The sequence below is a fragment of the Hemiscyllium ocellatum genome, chromosome 17 (genome assembly GCF_020745735.1).
Source record: "Hemiscyllium ocellatum isolate sHemOce1 chromosome 17, sHemOce1.pat.X.cur, whole genome shotgun sequence".
Classification (NCBI taxonomy): domain Eukaryota; kingdom Metazoa; phylum Chordata; class Chondrichthyes; order Orectolobiformes; family Hemiscylliidae; genus Hemiscyllium; species Hemiscyllium ocellatum.
The window spans coordinates 78141968-78163939 of NC_083417.1; positions in this window are offsets into that span (position 1 = coordinate 78141968).

The following is a 21972-nucleotide window of genomic DNA, read 5'->3' on the forward strand; positions in this document are numbered from 1 at the left end:
TCGGGGCTCCACAATTTCATCCCTAGCATCACACAATGTCCTATGATACACTTAATCAGGTCCTGGGTCTTTCCATACATTGGTGTTTTAAAACCTCCAGCACCACCTCTTCTATAACATGCACTCTTTTCAAGACATAGAGATGTACAGGATAGTAACAGACCCTTCAGTCCAACTCGTCCATGCTGACCAGAAGATGTAAGTACATCCATCTCATTTACCAGCATTTGGCCCATGTACCTCAAAACTCTAATTATTCGTAAATCCATCCAGATATCTCTTAAAAGTTGTCATAGTATCAGTCTCTGCTACATTCTCTCTCGGCTCATTCCATACAATCATTGCCATGTGCATGAAAAGGCTGCCCCTTTTTAAACCTTTCCCCTTTAACCTTAAACCTATGCCCTCTAATTTTGGACTTCACAACCCCTGGGAAATGACCTTGAATGTTTACCCAATCCATGCCCCTCATGTTTATATAAACCTCTGCCAGGTCGTCCCTCAGTCTCCGACGCTCCGGCGAAAATAACCACAGCTTATTCAGCAACAACCCTGGCAACATCTTGTGAATCTTTTCGGAACACATTCAAATTTCACAACGTCCTTCCTATCGAAGGGATACTGGAATTGCAGCGAACTCCAAATTTGGACTAACGCATTATTCTTATTCCCTGAGTTCTCCAGTCTTTGTCCACAGTATGTTCTGGAATAAAAAATGTGTTTAGGGTCTTAGCCATATGCTGCGGATCCACACATCCATGGTCTCATTGATCTTTAAAGGACACTATTTTGTCTCAAGTTTTCTTTTACTCAATATATTAATACAATCACTTTTGGATTCTCCTTCTCGTTATCTGCCAAGTCTATTTCATGTATCCTTTCTGCATTCCTGGTTTCCACCTAAAATGTATTCCTCCAGCCCCTGTGATCCTCAGGGGTTCCCTTGATGCAGCTGGCTATACCTGACACGTGCCCCATTTTCCTTGACCGGACCCTCAATAGACAGCCAGTGTCTCCTCATGCTGTCAGCATTGACCAGCACACAAACAGTAACATGCTGGTGGTGATCGCTCAATGTATCTCACTTTTAACGTATTTTCACTTGCCAGACTTCCCTTTCCCTGCAAACAGACTCCCCAATCATCTTTTGAAAGTTCCTGCCTGATACGATCAAGACTGGTCTGGCCCCGTTTCATAACTTGAACCTATGGACCAGCCCTGTCCTTTTCCATCGTTATTTTCAAATTAATACAATTGCGGTCATTTTGGCAAAATGCTTTCCCACTCACACCTCAGTCCTTTTCCCGACCTTGTCTCCGAAGGGGAGGTCAGGTTTTGCCCCTTTCTATTTTCAGGCCATTCACATATTGATTGGGAGTTTCTGGAACACAATTTCTAAATTCCTCCCTTTTAAACACTGAACACAGGCCGTCCCAGTCTAGGTTTGGAAAATTTGGAATTCCATCCATAACAGCCCTCTTAATATGATTGCTATTTAAGATCTCCTGATATATTTGTCCCTCAGTCTGCCACTGATTATTCGGCATCAGTAGGACAATCGTGTCTGAGTGATGACCCGTTCTTGTTTCTCAGTTCCACAAACATAGGTTCACTGGGTGATCCCATCGGAATATCCTCTGTAAGTACTGCTGTGATGATTCATGCAATCAAAACCCACCACCACGCGAATTCTCTTGCCTCTCCTTCGATGCTTCCTGTAGCATCTCCAACTTGAAATAATGAGTTGGCAGTCCTGCCCCTCCTTCAGCTGTGTTTCTATAATGACTGTAATATCCCAGTCCCATGTTCCAATCCATGACCTGAGTTCATCTTCCTTAGCTGTCAGGCCCCTTGCATTGAAGTAAATGCAGTTTAATCATCAGTTTCCACCCCTCCCCCATTTCGTGCTATGTTCTTGCCTGGCTTGTCTGCTGAAATTGCTGTCTTTAACTTGTGCACCAATCTCAATCTTCTTTCTGGCCTTACGACTGTTTAAAATGCAACACCCTACCAGATCAGATTATATTCTCTCAACCATCTCTAACAATTCGCCCCACCAGGATGTGGGACCCCTCCTGCTCCCAGTTCAGGTCCACTTGTGCTGACACCTTCAGACATCAAGAGACTTGTCCACCAAGGTCCCTGTGTTCCTCAGTACTCCAGGAGGACCTACTATTCATGATGTATATCCTTCAATTATGAGACTTCCCACAGTGCACTACCTCACAGTGATCAGAAGTAAACTCCATCTGCCATTACTCTGTTCAGTTTATCATCTGATCAATATCTGACTGCAACCTGAGATCATCCCCCTCACCTTTCATGTCATCTGCAAACCTACTAATGGTTCCTCCTGTTTTTGATTGGAGTTATTATTCCACAAAATAACCTGCAATGGCTCCTGCACAGATCCCTGTGGTACACCTACTGGGGAAAGAACTTTAAAAACGAAGAAGTCTATCCACTAATTTTGTATCCAAATTACCAACTTGCCTTGGATCCCAGTGGCTGTTTACTTTTGGACCAGTCTTCCACGAGGAACCTTGTCAAAGGTCTTATTCAAATCCATGTAAATCACAGCATCTACACTGCCCACATCAATATTTTTTGACACCATTTCAAAAAAATTGAATTGAATTCCTCAGACAGGATCTCCCTCTACCAAATCCGTGATGACACTGCCAAGGTGTTTCTTGCCTTTGAAAATGTTGATTCATCCTCAGAATTGTTCCCAATAATTTTCCTTCCCCCTGCTGTCAGACAATCTGATCTGTAATTACCTGGCCTATCCCTGCTGCCCTTATTGAACAAATGAACCACATTAGCAATCCTCCAGTCATTCGCCACAGTGTATTAAATATATCGACCAGGGCCCCAGCAATCTCCTCCCTTACCTTCCATAGCGGCTTTGAATACATTTCATTCGGCACTGGGGATTTCTGCACCTTTATGCCTGTGAAAACATTTAATATCTCCTCCTTATTCATCTTTCCTTGTTCTCGAACCTCAGCATCCCAACTGAAATCCCCGGCTACAATGCTTTTCTCTTGTGTGAATACAGATGGGAATTATTCACTGAAGTTCTCACCTATTTCCACCGACTCCATGACAGATTGGCCCTTCGGTTTCTAACAAGCCTCGCTGTTTACCTGGGAATCCTCTTCCTCCAACTATACTCATTAAATACCTTGTGGCCTCTCCTGAACAGTATCTGCCAAGGATATTTCATGCCCAATATTTGCTTGTCATTTTAAGGATCACCTTGTACTTACTATGCGTTGGTTCGTCTTTGCCTGTTTTCATCGCATTGTACTTCCTTTATCAAGCGCAGAATATCGCTTGACCAGTATTCACTGGAGTTACTGCCTTTGTCATTTACTCTTCGCAGAACACACTGGCCTTGAATTCTCCCTGTAACACTTTAACATACTTCCTTTTTCTTAATATGAACCCAACTGCAAATAGTTCCTCCCGGTCTGTGTTTGCCAGATCCTGTCTGGTGATAGTGATAATGCCCAGTGACGTTGATATTCTAATGATTAGGGCGCTTCCACAAATTTGGGGTCTTCACTTCTGCCCTATCCTTATATTTTTCCAAAATGACTTTGAAACCTAGTGTTATGACCACTATCACCAAAACAATATAAAATTCCTTTTGTCTGTCATCTTGTCCAGCACCTACAGCCCCCTCTGTCTGTAACATCCAGCATTTACTGACCTCCCCATCTGTGTACCTTCCTCCAGCCTCTCCAGCACATGAAGTCACTGTAACCTTCTCCAGTCCCAACAGCACTCCTCAATCCTGTCCTACAACACCTTCATTACCGCTAACCTTCCACCATCCATTTCACCTCACTGTCTATACAGCATTTCCTACCAACCCTCCCTTTCTGTAATGTTCTGAAACCACCTGAACGCTCCCAAGATCTGTAACCTTGACCCTCCTCTCTCTTCAATCTTCTCTGTTTCTACAATGTTCCTTACCTCTGATCACCTCGTCAGTACTAGCGTTCCTAGCTCTAGAACATCCTGCAGCCCCTAAAACCATCTATGTACCTGAAAAATCCTCTCAATTGTTGTCACAACTCACATTCCCCCAATTGCCTCTGTCCATAATCTCAGCCAGTTCATAGAATCCTTGCTAACTCAAGTCCAGGTAACTCAGTCAACTCTGAGTATGACTAACTTCGTCCAGTCTCCCGAACCGTTCCTACCGCTAATTGTCGAGAGAATCCACAACCCTCCCTATTGCGTTAATCTCCTCCAATCCCTCTCATGGACACAGTCTATGGAAATTTCTTCTTTTCATGACTATATTCTTCTCATGTTCCAATAAACCCTTGTGAACTTTGTAACCTAGTCCAATCTCTGCAGTACTCTGTATAATCAGCCTCACTGTGCCTGGAACCTGGCTTCAATTCTAGCCTTGGCCGACTGTCTGTGTGGACTTTGCATGTTCTCCCCCCTGACTGTGGGTTTCTTCCGGGTGCTCTGGTTACCTGCCATAGCTCAACATTTGCACAATACGTGGATTGGACATCATAAATGGACTGTAGTATTCAGGCAAGTGTGGTTTAGGTGAGCTCACCACGAGAAATGCAGGGTTTAATGGACATGGAGAGGGATGGGTCTGGTTTGGATGCTCGTTAGAGGGTTGGTATGGACTTGTTAGGCCAAATGGCCTGTTTCTACATTGTGGAGATTCTATTCAGGTTACTGCCCAGTCCTGTCAACCATCCCTGTCTCTTTAACCTTGCCTCATCCCCAATACTCTCTTCAACAGTTTCTAAAACACTCCTTGCTGATCTAAGCTTCTCCAAACTTTACCATGATTGATATGACTGTCACCTCCTCCTGCTTTTAGAACAATCCCTATAACTGTTGTCATTCGTTACATCACTCCCAATCACTGTTCCATCCTGAAACCACCAAAAACATTTATATCTCTGTAAACTCATCTGGACTGTCTATACTTCCTTTTGACAGTCGTGGACTGAGACTTCCTCTATTTCAAAAAAGTCATTAAGTGTAGGTAACCCTTATCGTTGTAACCTCCCTCCAGCCTTACAGCACTGAGGATTGTCGAAGTTCTGTTCAAACCGAAAGCCATCTGTGTGTCTCCACTCTCCATAGTACATTCTCTCTGAGCTCTTCTATAATCCATTAAAGATTCCCTAACACTGTCTGTATCAGTGTAACCTTCACCGAAAACACAACCTTCCATATTTGTGTAAATCCCTACACCACTCCCTATCCCTCTAAGCTCCGCCTAACAATACAAACCTCCATGTTTGTGTATTCACCTTCAGTCCTTACTCACCTCCTTATCTGTGTAACCTCCTCCATGCATTTTTGCTTCAGTCTCTTCAACTGACCCTGTCAGTGTACTCTCTTCTGGACCCGAAAACTCCCCTCTCTTTAACTTACTCAGGCCACACAGCCCTCACTATCTGTGATCTACTCCGGTCGGAGAACCCTCCCTCTGTGAACTGCTCCAACTCTTCAACTCTCCATAAGCTCCTGCAGTCTTACAGTCCTCCCTGTCAACATAACCTCTTCCAGTGCCTAAAACGCCATCAGTCTATGGAGACCCTACCACCATCTCTATCTGTGTTATCCTCGCAGGACCCTGCAACACTCCCGAGCTATAGGTCCCACTACAATGCCTGTGCCTCTCCCGATCCTGTTCCTGCAATATTCATTAACTATGTAATATCCTCCCATCACTATCATCCACCCTGTCAATTTAAGCTTCTCCTGTACCTTCATCCATCTACGCATCTCCATAATCTTCTCCGGCTCTTACCCCCTAACTGTGTAAACATCACTCTATACACGAACCCTCCCTACCACAGGAACTTCCTTCTGTTTGTGCACTGCAGCCTTATCTGTGAAACTGTCCCCAACCAAACTTGCTACCTCAATCTCTGAAAAACGAATCCCGATTCCACATCCTCCATGTCTAATTAACCCCCAGAACCTATATCTATAAACATCTTCAGTCACGATGACCCTCCATATCTCTGTATGTTCCTCCAGATGATACAAACCTCTTTATCTCTGTCATCCGTTCAACTCCCTAAAAAAGAAAGGGGGGGAGAGAGAGGGGTGCGAGAGAGAGAGAGAGAGAGAGGGGGTGAGAGAGAGAAAGAGAGAGGGCGAGAGAGAGAAAGGGGGCGAGAGAGAGAGAGGGGTGCGAGAGAGAGAGGGGGCGAGAGAGAGAGGGGCGATTGAGAGGGGGGTGATTGAGAGAGTGTGGGGGCGAGAGAGAGTGTTGGGGGCGAGAGAGGGGGGGCGATAGAGAGAGAGAGGCAAGGGAGAGGAGGGTGAGAGAGAGAGAGGGGCGGGAGGGGGGGCGAGAGAGGGGGGCGAGGGAGACGGGGGCAAGCGAAAGAGGGGGCGAGAGAGAGGGGTACATGAGGGAAAGGGGGGCAAGAGGCAGAGGGGGTCGAGAGAGAGGGAGCGAGGGGCGAGAGAGAGAGGGGGTTCTTATGAGGCTATCATAAAAATATTGTAGTTCAGAAAGAAGAACTTATTTGGTTCACTTACCTCCTTTAGGGAAGGACATCTGACATTCTAACCTGGTCTGGCTGACATCTGACTCCAGACCCACAGCAATATGGCTGACTCTGTGCTGTCCTCTGGATAATTAGTAGTGGGGTCAAAGTATGTTAGTCCAGGCATTGACACCCACATCCCATGAATGAATTAACAAAAAATACCTATGTCCTTCTGTACCTCTGCAAACACCTCCAGCTGCAGCAATCTGTACTGGCTTTGTAACACTGTTCAGGCCCTGACCACTCTAAGTGAGACTCTCACCACCTCCAGCACCATCACCTTTCCCTGTTCCTATCGTGTCATTAAACCCTGACCATGATTCCCCTTACCACCGCCCGCCTCCTGCTGGCAGCCCCTTTGGAAACCATTTAATATTTACTGCTAAAGCACTCTCTCACTTCAGGATTTTAAGTACTTTGCGGTGATCCTCTCAGCCTCATAATCTAGTATGATCCGTTTTGTACTGAGTGCGAGAACAGTGGGGATTTCTTGCTTCGGTTTTTACTGTTTCAATGGAATGTCCTTCTGTTGTGTGTTTTATACTGTTCCTTCAAATGTTTTTCGCTGTCCATTTACAAATACAGGTTTCAGTCTGTTTAGGCTGTTTACCTTGATCGGTTCTCCTCTCAAACTCATGCAATTCACTGTTTTTGTTTCTAATTGTATCTTGTCCATTCTGTGATTCACTTTAAAACGTTACATTTCTTTAAACTGCACTTTATCACAATTTCCCGAAGGATATCTGCAGGTGACATTACTCATTCACTAAGTTTCATCACACGGTCTCTCTGTGATAGTTATGTCCCTAGCCAGTTGCATAATGTGTTTTTCAAAGAAACACTGAAAAAAAATTAACTGAACTTCTCTTCTAATATCAATGTTGTCCGTATGCTTGTCCCAGATTATACGAATATTGAAGTTTTCCAAAATTATCACAATGCCTTTGTCAACAATTCCAATGAGTTCCTGTGGAATGCAGTGATGAGCAATGAAATGTTGTTCGGTGGCTAAAACTGTCCTGCTGCTTGTATCCTTGGCAAGTAGTAGCCGGAATTTACATTCAGACTGACTCTACTTCATGATCTGCGGCCAAATGCGTTCCCTGTCATGCCTTTGGTATCCAAAACTGTTAGCTTTACACATTTTTGACTGAGTTTGCACAAGATTGTGAACCACTGAATATTTTTGTTCTCACTGTATCCATGTCTCACAGCTGTGGAAATCTCTTTTATCTCTGTGTTACAAATCCATCTACCTTATTGCAGCGACGTTGTCCACTCAAAAACATAACTTACTCTTTCCCACAATTTTCTGTCACAGACCTATTCGCTGATGTAAAGTTTTCGTTAAACTCTGTCCCTTCCTGCTCCTTGCTGCTTGTCTTTAGCCACATCCCCATGGTGTGCCGATGCTCCACCTTTTCTCTTTGGATTTGGAAAGTTCCTTTCACCTGAACCCTGTCCCTGCATCCTCTCTGTTAGTTTAAAGCCTTGTCCATAAACCTACCGACATGATTGGCCAGGACACTACTCCCAGCAGGATTACAGTGGGATCATTCAAATGGATTATTTTGTAAATCAGGTATGGGATGTGGGTGTCTCTGGCTGACCAGCCTTTCTTGCCCAGCCCTAGCTGTCCTTGAGCTGAGTAACGTGATCGGCCATTTCAGAGGGTAATTGAGAGGCAAACACTTTGCTGTGGGTATGCCATGCAGATCACGTGAGGATGGGCAGATATCTTTCTCTCAATGACAAGTGTTTGGATTTGTTGTACATTTGTAATTGTTTCCTATGTATTGGTGGATTGTCAATTACTATTTTTAATATTGTTGATTTCAAATGTCTCCATTACTGATGGTGGGATGCAAACCAGCCCCCCACCCGCCATCGAACATTAGCTGACGTTTTGGATACATGCTCTAGCAATAATACCACTAGGCCATCACTTCACCTGCTCACTAGATGCTCATCTCTGATCATTGATACAATCGCATCATGAAACTAAACCCATTCTTCCAACATGATTGTGTGATCCTGATATCCTCCAGCAATCTGGGACTATTACTTAATATCGCTCCATTTTCCAGATCTCTGTTGGACTCAGTGCCGTTTTCCATGTGTAACGCTCACTGCATCTGTTTAATTTCCCATTCTGTCTACTTCTCTGTGTCCTGTAGGTACTCAGGAAAGTTCTGACTCAATAGCCTTCCCAGCTGCGGAGTGGATTGTCCATCACCACATTGAATGTAGTTGGTCTGACAGAGAGACAAAGGGAAAGAAGATCTGGAGCCTTCAATAAATCCTATAGTGAGGTAAGATCACCCACAGTGCACAATGCAAAGAACAATGAGAGGGTTCCAAAAATCTGTTAACACAACATGATATAGATACAGTGCTGGAGGGGAGCACAGTACACACACATCCCAGGCTCAATCACCACCCCAATGTAAGTTTTGTTATATTAAGATTCACTACTCTGCAATAGTGTATCTATGGTATGTCTTGTGGTTCAGTGTCTTCAACAATTTTTAATTCCTATAACAGTTCCTATCTTTGTAGCGTCATTGCTTCCCAATCGTCCCTCCACATATTTGAAATGCACTGCATTCCAGACTACCATCCCTATCACCGTAAATTGCTTCAGTTGTCATTTGTAACTTGTCATTTATCTCAAGAGGGTTGGAATATAAAAGCACTGTTGTGCTACTGAGACTTTAAAAAGCTCTGGTTAGGCCCCGTTTAGAGTACTGTGTCCAGTTTTCGTCCCCACAACTCAGGAAGGACATACTTGCACTCGAGTGTGTCCAGCGGAGATTCACACGGATGATCCCTGGAATGGTAGGTCTAACATACGAGGAACGGCTGAGGAACCTGTGATTGTATTCATTGGAATTTAGAAAGTTAAGGGGAGATCTAATAGAAACTTACAAGAGAATACATGGCTTGAAAAGGTTGGATGCCAGGAAATTGTTTCCATTAGGCGAGGAGACTCGGACGGGTGGACACACCCTTAGAATTAGAGGGGGTCAATTCAGAACAACAATGCGGAGACATTTCTTCATCCAGAGTGGTGGGCCTCTGGAATTCATTGCCACAGAGTGCAGTGGAAGCTGGGACGCTAAATGTCTTCAAGGCAGAGATTGATACATTCTTGATGTCACAAGGAATTAAGAGCTACGGGGAGAATGCTGGTAATTGGAGTTAAAATGCCCATCAGCCATGATTGAATGGCGGAGGGGACTCGATGGGCTGAATGGCCTTACTTCCACTCCTATATCTTCTGGTGTTATGGTCTTATCTCGATAGCCTCCTCTTCCAATCAGGTACAACCAAGGACTGCAGATACTGGAAACCAGAGTTTAGATCAGAGTGTTGCTGGAAAAGCATGGCAGGTCAGACAGCATCCGAGGAACAGGAAAATCGACATTTCGGAAAATGCCCTTCATCAGGAACAGAGGCCCTGGAGTTTGCAGAGTAGAGAGATAATGAGAGGGGTGTGGGGATGGGGAGAAAGTAACATAGAGTACAATAGATAAATGGGGGTTAGGATAGAGGTGACAGGTCAGAGTGGAGGATGGGAGAAGGTAGCAAAGAGTACGATGGGTGAATGGAGAGGGGATGGGGGTGATAATCAGAGAGGAGGGTGGAGTGGATAGGCGGGAAGGGAGATAGGCCGTTAGGACTTGTCATGAGGGCGGTGCTGAGCTGGAAGGCTGGAGCTGGGGTGAGGTGTTTGAATGGGAAATGAGAAAACTGGTGAAGTCCACATTGATGCCCTGGAGATGAAGTGTTCCAAGGTGGAAGGTGAGGCGTTCTTCCTCCAGGCGTCAGGTGGCAAGGAAGCAGTGGTGGAGGAAGCCCCGGGACTGCATGTCCTCAGCAGAGTGGGAGGGCAGTTGAAATGTTGGGCCACAGGGGCGTGGGGTTTATTGGTGCTCAAGTCCCAGAGATTTTCCCTAAAATGCTCTGCTAAGATGTGTCCAGTTTCACAATGTAGAGGACACCGCATCGGGAGCAACGGATGCAATAAATGATATTGATGGATGTGGATGTAAAACTTTGGATGTGGAAGGCTCCTTTGCGGCGTTGGATGGAGGTGAGGGAGGAGGTGTGGGCGCAGTTTTTGCAATTCCTGCGGTGGCAGGGGAACGTGCCAGGAAGGGAGGGTGGTTTTTTTGGGGGCGTGGATCTGGCCAGGTAGTCACGGAGGGAATGGTCTTTGCGGAAAGTGGAAAGGAGTGGGGAGGGAAATATAGCCCTGGTGGTGGGGTCCGTTTGGAGGTGACGGAAATGTGGGCGGATGATTTGGTTTACACGAAGGTTGGTGGGATAGAATGTGAGCACCGGCGGGGGGTGGGGGGGGCGGTTCTGTCCTTGTTATGTTTGGAGGGATGAGGTCTAAGGGTGGAGGTGCGGGATGTGGACGAGATGCATTGGAGGGCATCTTTAACCACGTGGGAAGGAAAATTGTGGTCCCTGAAGAGGGAGGCTGTCTTGTGGGTTCTGCCCCTCCTGGAAGCAGGTACGGTGGAGGCGGAGCAAGTGGGAATAGGGGTTGACAATAGGGTGGGAAGAGGTGTAATCTATGTAGATGTGGGTGTCGGTAGGTTCTTACAAAGTGTCGGTGTCAAGTCGGTTGTCAGTAATGGGGATGGAGAGGTTCATGAAGGGGAGGGAGGTGTCAGAGATGGTCCAGGTAAATTTAAGGTCAGGGTCGAATGTGCTGGTGAAGTGGATGAATTGCTCAAACTCCAAGAACGAGCACGAGGTGGCGCCAATGCAGTCATCAATGTAGCGGAGGAAGACGTGGGGAGTGGTGCTGGTGTAATTACGGAAGATGGACTGTTCTATGTCGTCAACAAAGAGACAGGCAGAGGTGAGGCCCATACCTGTGCCCATGGCAAACCTTTTGGTCTGGAGGAAATGGGCGGATTCGAAGGAAAAATTGTTAAGGGGGAGGACAAGTTGAGCCAAACGAATAAGAATGTCGGTGGAAGGGGAGTGTTGACGTTGGGAGAGGAAGAAACGGAGGGCTTGGAGGCCCTGGATATGGTGGATGGAGGTGTAGAGGGTTTGGATAACCATTGTGAAGATGAGGCATTGGGGGCCGGGGAAGTGGAAGTCTTCGAGGAGGTGGAGGGTGTGGATGGTATCTCCAATGAATGTGGGGAGTTCCTGGACTGGGAGATAGGACAATCGAGGTAGGTAGACATGAGTTCGGTGGGGCAGGAGCATGCTGAGACAATGGGTCAGACAGGGTGATCAGGCTTGTGTACCTTGGGAAGGAGGTCGAACTGGGCGGGGGGGATCACGGACTATGAGTTTGGAAGCTGTGGTTAGGAGATCTCCTGAGGTGATGAGGTACTGAATGCTCTGGGAAATGACGGTTTGGTGATGGGAGGTGGGTCATGGTGGAGGGGGGTAGGAGGCGTTGTCTTCGAGTTGGCATCATGGCTTCAGCGGTGTATAGGTCAGTACGCCAAACTACCACTGCGCCCCCTTTATCTGCTGGTTTGATGGTGCAGTCGGGAGTGGAGCAGAGGGAGTGGAGGCCTGCACGTTGTGAGGGTGAGAGGTTGGAGTGGGGGAGGGGGCAGATAGGTTGAGGCCGTTAATGTCTCAGCAGCAGTTGCAAACGAAGAGATCGAGGGCAGGTAATAGGCCAGCACGGTGTGTCCATGTGGATGGGGTGCGTTGGAGTTGGGCAAAGGGGTCCTCAGAAGGTGGGCGGGAGTTCTGATTGTAAAGGTAAGCTCGGTGGTGGCAGAATAAGTGTTCAACATCTCGGCGTCTATTAAATTCATTGATGCGTGGATGGAGGGGGATAAAGGTGAGGCCTTTGCTGAGGACTGATCATTTGTCCTCAGTGAGGGAAGGTCAGGAGGAATGGTGAAAACTCAGCAGGACTGGGAGCTGGGACCTGCCGTAGGTGTGGTGCTGGGGGAGGGAACGGAGAATGTAACTGGAGTGGGTGTGGTGTTAGGGGGAATGGGGTGGAGTCATGAGCAGGGCTGGTGTCCCCCTCAGGGTTCTGGGGAGCGAGGATGGTGATGGTGGAACCTGGGTGATGGTGTCAGCAGAATGCAGGTGAGTGGCGTTGGTGGGGGCGGAAGTGATGGCAAACACGGCAGTGGCGGACACGGAAGTCACTGAGTGCGTGACATCAACGATGATGTGAGGGACGGAAGTGATGTCACTTGTGGTGGATGAGGAATTGTGAGGGGCGGAAATGGCATTAATTCAGACCCTTAGGGCATGATGTAGGAACAATGCTGGGCAAGGAACATGAGAAATATCTCAAGCTTCATTATCATCATCTTGTCTTTAAATTAATCTGTTCAACAGAACCCTCGCGATGTCTGTCCGTTTCTCCACTCTCTGTTTCATAGATACCGCTTTCCCTATCTCTATCAGCCCCTACAATCCTGCTTATCACTGTAAGCTCCTCCTACAGTACAACTTTCCAAGTCTCTGCCTTTGCCTTTAATCCTGGGTTCTGTCACATCTCTCCTTATCTGCGAAAAACAACTCTTCATTTCCTTAAGCCATCCATGTCAGTGTAGTCCTTTCCAGACCTGAAAAACCTCCCTGTCTTTGGGACTTTTTTGAAGTCCTACTACCTCCATGATCTCTGTAACCTTCCCGTCATGACAAAAAACAAGCTCTGTACCTTAGTAACCTCCTCCAGCTCTTAGACGCCTCTTTGTCTCTGGACACAGTGCAGAGTGACCCTGCTTCTCTCATAAATTAGTTTCTGCATTTCTAATGATGACTATGAACTCTTCCTATCTCTAAAACGCACTCAGTCTCTGTAAACTCTGCTGGTCCCGATTGATGCAATTTCCTTCACTAACTACAAACCTTTATGCCTTTAACCTCCTCCAGATGCGACCACACAGCCTATTTCTATAACTTTCATCAATGTAGAGTCATAGAGATGTACAGCATGGAAACAGACCCTTCGTCCAACCTATCCATGCCAACCAGATTTCCCAACCCAATCTAGTCCCACCTGCCAGCACCCGGCCCATACCCCTCCAAACTCTTCCTATTCGTATACCAAACCAACTGCCTCTTAAATGTTACAATTGTACCAGCCTCCACCACATCTTCTGGCAGCTCATTCCAATCACGTACCACCCTCTGTGTGAAAACGTTGTCCCTTTAGGTCTCTTTTATATCTTTCCCCTCTAATCCTAAAGCTATGCCCTCTAGTTCTGGACTCTCCGACCACAGGGAACAGGCTTTGTTTATTTATCCTATCCATGCCCCTCATAATTTTGTAAACCTCTGTATGGTCACCTCTCAGCCTCTGACGCTCTAGAGAAAACAGCCCCAGCCTGTTCATCCTCTCCCTGTATCTCATATCCTCCAACCCTGGCAACATCTTTGTAAATTTTTTTGGAACCCTTTCAAGTTTCACAACATCTTCCTGATAGGAAGAAGACCAGAATTGCACAAAATATTTCAACAGTGGCCTAACAATGTCCTGTATAGCTGCGACATGACCTCCCAACTCCTGTACTCAATGCTCTGACCAATAATGGAAAGCATACCAAACGCTGCCTTCACTATCCTATCTACGTGCGACTCCACTTTCAAGGAGCTACGAACTTGCACTCTAAGTCTCTTTGGTCTCTAGGAACTTACCATTATGTGTATAAGTCCTACTTAGATTTGCTTTCCCAAAATGCAGCACCTCACATTTATCTGAATTAAATTCCATCTGTCACTTAGCCGATTGGCCCACCTGGTCCAGATCCGGTTGTAAACCTCTTTGCTGTCCACCACACCTCCAATGTTGGTTTCATCTGCAAACTCACTAATTGTACCTTTGATGTTCGCATTCAAATCATTTACTTCAATGACAAAAAGTAGAGATCCCAGCCCCGATCCTTGTGGCACTCCTCTGGTCACAGGCCTCCAGTCTGAAAAACAACCCTCCACCACCACTCTCTGTCTTTTACCTTTGAGCCAGTTCTGTATCCAAATGGCTACTTCTCCCTGTATTCCATGAGATCTAACCTTGCTAATCAGTCTCCCATGGGGAAGCTTGTCGAACGCCTTACTGATGTCCATTTGGATCATATCTACTGCTCTACCCTCATTAATCTTCTTTGTTACTTCTTCAAAAAACACAACCAAGTTTGTGAGACATGATTTCCCACGCACAAAGCCATGTTGACAATCCCTAATCAGTCCTTGTCTTTCCAATACATGTACATCCTGTCCCTCAGGATTCCCTCCAACAACTTGCCCACCACTGAGATCAGGCTCACCGGTCTACGGTTCACTGGCTTCTCTTTACCGCCCTTCTTAAACAGTGGCACCACTTTTTACAACCTCCAGTCTTCCGGCACCTCACCTGTGACTATCGATGATACAAATATCTCAGCAAGAGGCCCAGCAATCTCTTCTCTAGCGTACTACAGAGTTCTCGCGTACACCTGATCAGGTTCTGGGTATTCATCCACCTTTTACCGTTTCAAGACATCCAGCACTTCCTGTATCTCCCCCATTTTCAGTGACTCCACACATAGGCCACCTTACTGATTTTTGAGGGGCCCTATTCTCTCCTTAGTTATCGTTTTCTCCTTAATATATTTGTAAAAGCCCTTTGCATTCTTCTTAATTCTATTTGTCAGAGCTATCTCATGTCCCATTTTTGCCCTCCTGATTTCCCTCTTAAGTATACTCCTACTTTTTTATACTCTTCTGAGGATTCACTCGATCTATCCTGTCTATATCTGACATATGCTTCCTTCTTTTTCTGAACCAAGCCCTCAATTTCTTTAGTCATCCAGAATTCCCTATTCGTACCAGCCTTCCCTTTCACCCTGAGAGGAATATACTTTCTCTGGATTCTTGTTATCTCATTTCTGAAGGCTTCCCATTTTCCAGCCGTCCCTTTACCTGTGAAGATCTGCCTCCAACCAGCATTCGAAAGTTCCTGCCTAATACTGTCAAAATTGGCCTTGCTCCAATTTAGAACATCAACTTTTAGATCTGGTCTATCTTTTTCCATCACTATTTTGAAACGAATAGAATACCGTTTTGGATACTTGTGGGGGGGATGACTTACCAGAGGTAAGCAACGAGGTTCAGGCCTCTGGCACGGATTCTGTCCCCGTTGCTCAGAAGGGAAGGGTAGAGAAAGGTAGAGCGATAGTTATTGGGAACTCAATAGTGAGGGGCACAGATAGGCGGTTTTGCGGGGGCGACAGAGACTCACGATTGGTATGTTGCCTCCCAGGTGCAAGGGTACGTGATGTCTCTGATCGTGTTTTCCGGATCCTTAAGGGGGAAGGGGAGAAGCCCCAGGTCGTGGTCCACGTTGGCACCAACGACATTGGTAGTAAGAGGGGTTAGGATGTTAGGCAGGCTTTCAAGGAGCTAAGTTGGAAGCTCAAAGCTCGAACGAATAGAGTTGTTGTCTCTGGTTTGTTACCCGTGCCACGTGATAGAGAGTCGTGGAATAGGGAGATAGAACAGCTAAATACGTGGCTACAGGGACGGTGCAGGAGGGAGGGATTCCAGTTTCTGGACAACTGGGGTTCTTTCTGGAGAAGGTGGGACCTCTATAAACAGGATGGTCTACACCTGAACCTGAGGGGCACCAGTATCCTGAGTACCTCCAGCCATGATGGTTGGGAGAATCGGGCTGGCATTGACACCATGGACTGGGGTGAGTAGTTAATGAGGTGTGTTCAATAAGATAGCACCAGGACACTAACACGACCTCACGCAGACAATCCCTCTGTCACACTCAAGGAAAATGTCACTGAGGCAAGTTATTGTTAGATTCACCCCAATGAATCTAAGGCTGTGCTCACTCTTCTCCAAGTTGCAAAGCTGCAGAACAATTGCTTATCCAATGTTCTCCATCATCTGACCTCACACCAATATCCCGTTCACCCATCATTCCTGGAAACACTGGCTTATGTTGCAGGATTGTATTGAAAGTTTACTTTTCATAATTCTGGAACTTGGGGACACATCGATCCATGGCGTTATCACTCAATTTAGCCCACTCTGTCTTGCCCCAAACTCCTCCCATTTGTTGGTATTTAAACTGATTCCCAGGCGATCACACTCTGGCAGTCATGTTCACACCCACCGTACCCCTTATATTAACACACTGTAGATATGGAGCTGTAAATGGATGGGATCTGCACATTTTGTCACTCCAAGCATGGGCTGCAAGCTTCCCCACGCTGGACAGTGACCTAAAACAGTGTTACTCAGCAATGTACTGTGGTGGTGGACACAGTTCCACACCCTGATCACATGTCGTACCTGGGTTTATAGATCAATAAACTGCTATGGTCTGCCTACCTTTCCACTCTGGGTAGATTGTGGCTTTCATTGTACAGTACATCAGCCCAGTCTGCACAGTGCTCCATGCTGAAAACATTCCTGAACTGTGATTATAGATTAATGCCCTGCTATGGTCTGCCCAGTGTTCCTCGCTGGATCAATTGCAGGGTTGTGTTTAGCAGTACACGAGCCTGGTCTGCCCAGTGCTTCATGCTCAAGACATATCTCCTCTGGATTTATGGTGTGTCAGGGCTGGTTCTTTGAGGTGGATTGAGAACGTGATATAACTAATAATTTCAGTCGATCTAGCAATGCCTTTATTTTTGTTCTCCTTCTTGTGATTGGACCTTCCATACTCTGAATCCTCTGGCCAGTCCCATTCTTCAGTCTACTTGCATATTTTAGCAACTTGTCCCATGAGTAATTGTCCAGTTATAATGTGAATAACTCCTTTTCTATAACAGAGAGAACAAAATTCAAGGCAGTATTACACAAGTGGCTGAACCTAGTGAGTCGGCGAAAGTGAGTACTGCAGATGCTGGATATTAGAGTCAAGAGTGGGGTCTGAAAAAGCACAGCATGTCAAGCAGCATTCGATGAGCAGAAAAGGCAATGTTTCTGGCAAAAGTTGACCTTCCAACTCAGCATAGCCTCCATGACCTTTCATACCTGCCCATCTTCCTTCCCACCTTTCTGCTCAACCGTCCTCTCTGGCATATCACCTCCACCCCCAACTTCATCTACCGATGACATTCTCAGCTACCTTGACCCATTCCCATCCTCTTCCCATTTATCTCTTAGCACCTTTAGGCGACAAGCCTCATTCCTGATAAAGGACTGACACATGGAATGTGGATTCGTCTGCTCTTCGGATGCTGCCTGAAGGGTCGTGCTTTTCCAGCACCACATTCTCGACTCTGACCTCCAGCATCTCCCATCCTCACTTTCTCCCTTGAGTTAGTGTATCCAGAAATTTCCCCCTCAGTCGTTTTATGCAACTGGTCAGTTATTTTATCCCAATCTGCTACTATAAAGGGAGTGGAACTTATATAGCCTTGCACAGCTCTGGACATTCTCCCACATACAAGGAAATGGTTAAAAAGAAAGATTGAAAGATTTATAGTCGGTTCGTCAGTAACCCTCATCCATTCCATCCAGACTGAGTTAATATTCCCTTTCATTATGAAATGAAATGTGATGTAAGGAAGGGGTTAACTGAAACTGTTTGTTTGTTCAGTGACTGTGATTCATGTCAGCCTCCATGGATTGTAATAATTCCAGTGGAGGTTTTCATCTTTTACTGATAAATGGGCTCCATCAACATGTTATTCCGCAGTATGAGTGACAGCACTAACAGGGATCAGTGGCCCCAGAGAGAGGGGCAAGAAAGATCAAAATCTGAGAACTTTAGCCTGGAATGTTCCAACAATGGACATGAGTTTATCCAATTTGGCTTGTTTATTTTTTTACAAATTATGATCAGTCGTCTTTATCATGGCGGATCTATGTTGCTCTTCTCAGTATTCAATATATTTATTATCATCTCCTCTCTAACGTTGGTGTCCCTGGTAAGGCTCACTGTCCAGATATTTTCTCTATAAACCAGTTACGACTGCATGTCCGTTACATCATAAAGTCTACACTTGTTGCCACCAATAGTCTTCCTGGTAATACTTTGAATCCAGTTCAATTCCTGTCTCCCTTCTTGCATCTGGCTGTATTATGCGTGGGTCTCTATGTTGACCTACTCAGTTTTAGATGTGAACCATCATCACTCTGCCCTTGTTATTTAAATATTAGGGGTGTGGAGATAATTGTCCTTCATTTGTTTACAAACTCAATTTCCTTCCAGGGATTCCATCACATCCCTGGCCAAAATCTTTTTTTCTCATTCATTTGTGGGACTTGGGTGTTGCTGGCTGGCCAGCATTGATATATCATTTCTATTTGCCTTTGAGAAGGTGAGGGTGAACTTCCTTCTTGAATCGCTGCAGTCCACTTGCTGGTAGTTGACAAAAATGCCAAATGGGGGGAATTCCAGGATCCTGACCCAACGACAGTGAATGAACAGCAGTATATTTACAAATCAGCGTGATGAGTGGCTTGGGGTCAGCTGAGAGACGGAGGGGGATGGCGGTGGGAGATGCAACATGCAGGTGTTGTTTGACACAGACGAATCACAACATTGGTGATCCCTTTGGCCATGAGCTGATTCATGACACCATGCCCTGACCATTATTAACTTTAACTACTCACTGCTTCAGAATATACCTCAGTGACTTAACCCGTCTGCTGTAGGAACCTTGAGCTGTGAAATACAGCCTTAATGATGACAACAATCTGCTGCTGGTACTCTTGGGTTAAAACCTGCAGAAAAAAAATCTGATCCGAACTCATCCCAAAATCCCATCCATCTGACATTCCTGTGCACGCTGATCTACATTGCCACTATGTCTGGCAACGCCTTTATTTTAATATTCTCAAACACTTTAACTCATGTGTTCATGAAAATTCCCTGAGTCTCTCTGTGTCGATTATCCAAATTCCTGCCAGTGGATCATATTCAACCTGGTTTCCCTCATGTGCATTTTCTCTCATGCAATGATTTTTGCATTGAACATGCAAATGCATCACACACACGCACACACAAACACAAAGGCATAAGCATGCATGCGCACGCACGTGCACGTGCACAGACACACCTTCACTTTTACTGGTCCAATGGAGAAGGAAATACTCCCCTTATAGATCGTAATCTGTTGTGTGTATCATTCCCACATGATAATAATGTTTTACAATACTCCCCATGTTGGGCAGATAGTGCAGTTTACTGACCAATACACTAGCACAGTCTGCACAGCTCCCCATGCGAGGCTGTCATCTTGTCCTAGCTTACGTTGTTTGAAGTGAAATGTGAAGCAGATTCAGAATTTGATTGAACAACCCAGTTCAACTCACCTGAAAGTAACTTTATTCAATGTTCTCATTCTTGTAATTTTGCTCTCGAAGGATTCACTCCTCCAGTTAGTCCCACTGCCCTGTCTTTTTCTCCACATCTCCATAACAGGTTCTCAGGGAATTAACTATCAGTTTCTGTCTTTAATGGGAATCTCTCTTCCCTCTGTACCTTTCCCTGGCCTTGGTTTCTGACTCCATAGTGTATCGACTGCTGGCATCGTGAAGCTCAGAAACAATGAAATGGTGTGTAACAGGCTGTTGTTCACTTCCCGACGTATCCCATGTGGTGCTCCATGAATAATGGGGTGTATGTCAGGCTGTTTGTACCCTATCAGAGGAGTTATCTGGGGAGTATAAGAAGGTGAAGAAAGAATATGAGCTCGTGCCAGAAGCCGACAGACAGTGTTTAAGGAATCTAAAAAGTGTCCTGGATTTAAACGCACATTGAGTTTGAAGGAATGAAACAAAGTAATTTTGAAAGGTGGGTCAGAGCAAATCTATGACACTCTCAGAAAGGTTCTTTTTTCGAAGGAGTTCAAAAGCTCACTTCCTGCAATAGTGAGAACTCACGCAGAAGAGCAGAGAGTTACAATGGCAAGATTAGAAGCAGAAATGGCTGATGATTATGTGTTCGTCCATAAATCTAAGTTTGGATTCCGTGATGGATTGAGAAGGATGTGTGAGAACCTCTTAAAATATAAACTTATGAAAGTAGGATTTACTGGCATAGCTCAGGAGTAGCAGGAAGAGAGGTTACAACTTTAAGAGGTACAGAGGCATGATGCTGAGAAATGAGGAGACATGTCATTCAGAAGGACTATTGGAGAGATGAAAATTGCTCCATTATGTAACGTTTGGTTTGAGTGTCCGGTGAAACCATCAACAGAAGTATTTCACAACTGGGAAGGAGATCTTGAGCTTGGTGTTGGTTTGACAATATTTCAGCATTTAACTTGCAAATAACGTGGCTGAGACAAATCTATATAAGATTATAATGCCTAAACGTCTTTGGAGAAAGTTAGGGAGAAAACATCTGGTCTGTTCAGATATAGGTCTTTCTTGCTGCCATTCCGTTTGGACGTTATACAGGTGACAGGACAAGAAACTGTACTTGCTGACAAGTTGTCGAGACTTGGATGAAGAAAGACAGAAGCGTTCTGCGGCAGGAGAGAAATGACTGAAATTGAATGGAATTGTGAATGTTTGCATGCTTATTGTCAATGTCATATATATGTATTGTAGTCCACTAATAGTGTAAGAATAATGGATTGCTTATTAATGGTTCATTTTGTCAGTGGGGGAGGTTTGACAATGCTGTCATTTTGAAAAGGTTATTTTCTTTTTTTTTAACAAAGGTCTTAAAGGCAGAGATGCCGAACTGCCTACTGAAAAGGGCTGAAACAAATAACTTAGGAGGCCTTTAGGTTATATTAAAACAGTGGTAACAATTGTAGGGCAGTGGCCAATTCTCCCAAACCAGGTCTTCTCGTTTTGATATTAGCTGCAGCATTCAGAAGCTGCTCGGTGTCCCAGGCAGGTTGGAAGCTTCAATACATGATCCCGAGCTGCTCCTCTCTCTGAAAACTCTCTTGAAGTTGCTTCCTCATGGACTGGAGAACTGCACCTAAGGTTATGTGTTTGAATGTACCTTTGTGTCAAGGAGCATGTTTATGGGGTGTTCCTGCATTAGCACAGTTAATTAGTAGAAGGCACTGTATCTACTGTTTGCATAAGTCTTCCAATTGAGAAGCTATCTCAAATTGTTCATCTCTTTGATTGTGTTTTAATTGGAGTGTTTGAATGGATTACATATTACTTAACGTTGATTGCGTTGATCAATTGCAACACATCTGGAACGCACAGTTCACATCTACAGTGAAAATAAGGAAAAGTTAGCGACTAGGCTGTCTTTTAAAAATATTTTGAGGGGACCGGCCTGGTCCATAAGACTTGCAGCTCAAGGATTTCTGACTAACTCCTGTTATTGAAAAGATAGCGGTGGTGCTGGGGATAGTTTGCGGAGGTTGTGCTGTGAGCTGTCTCAGACATTCAGGGAGATCTGAGGATTTAGTGACCCAACTCTGGATGGAGCATGGGGACTGCAGTTGTAACATATGTGATTTAACATGAACAAGAA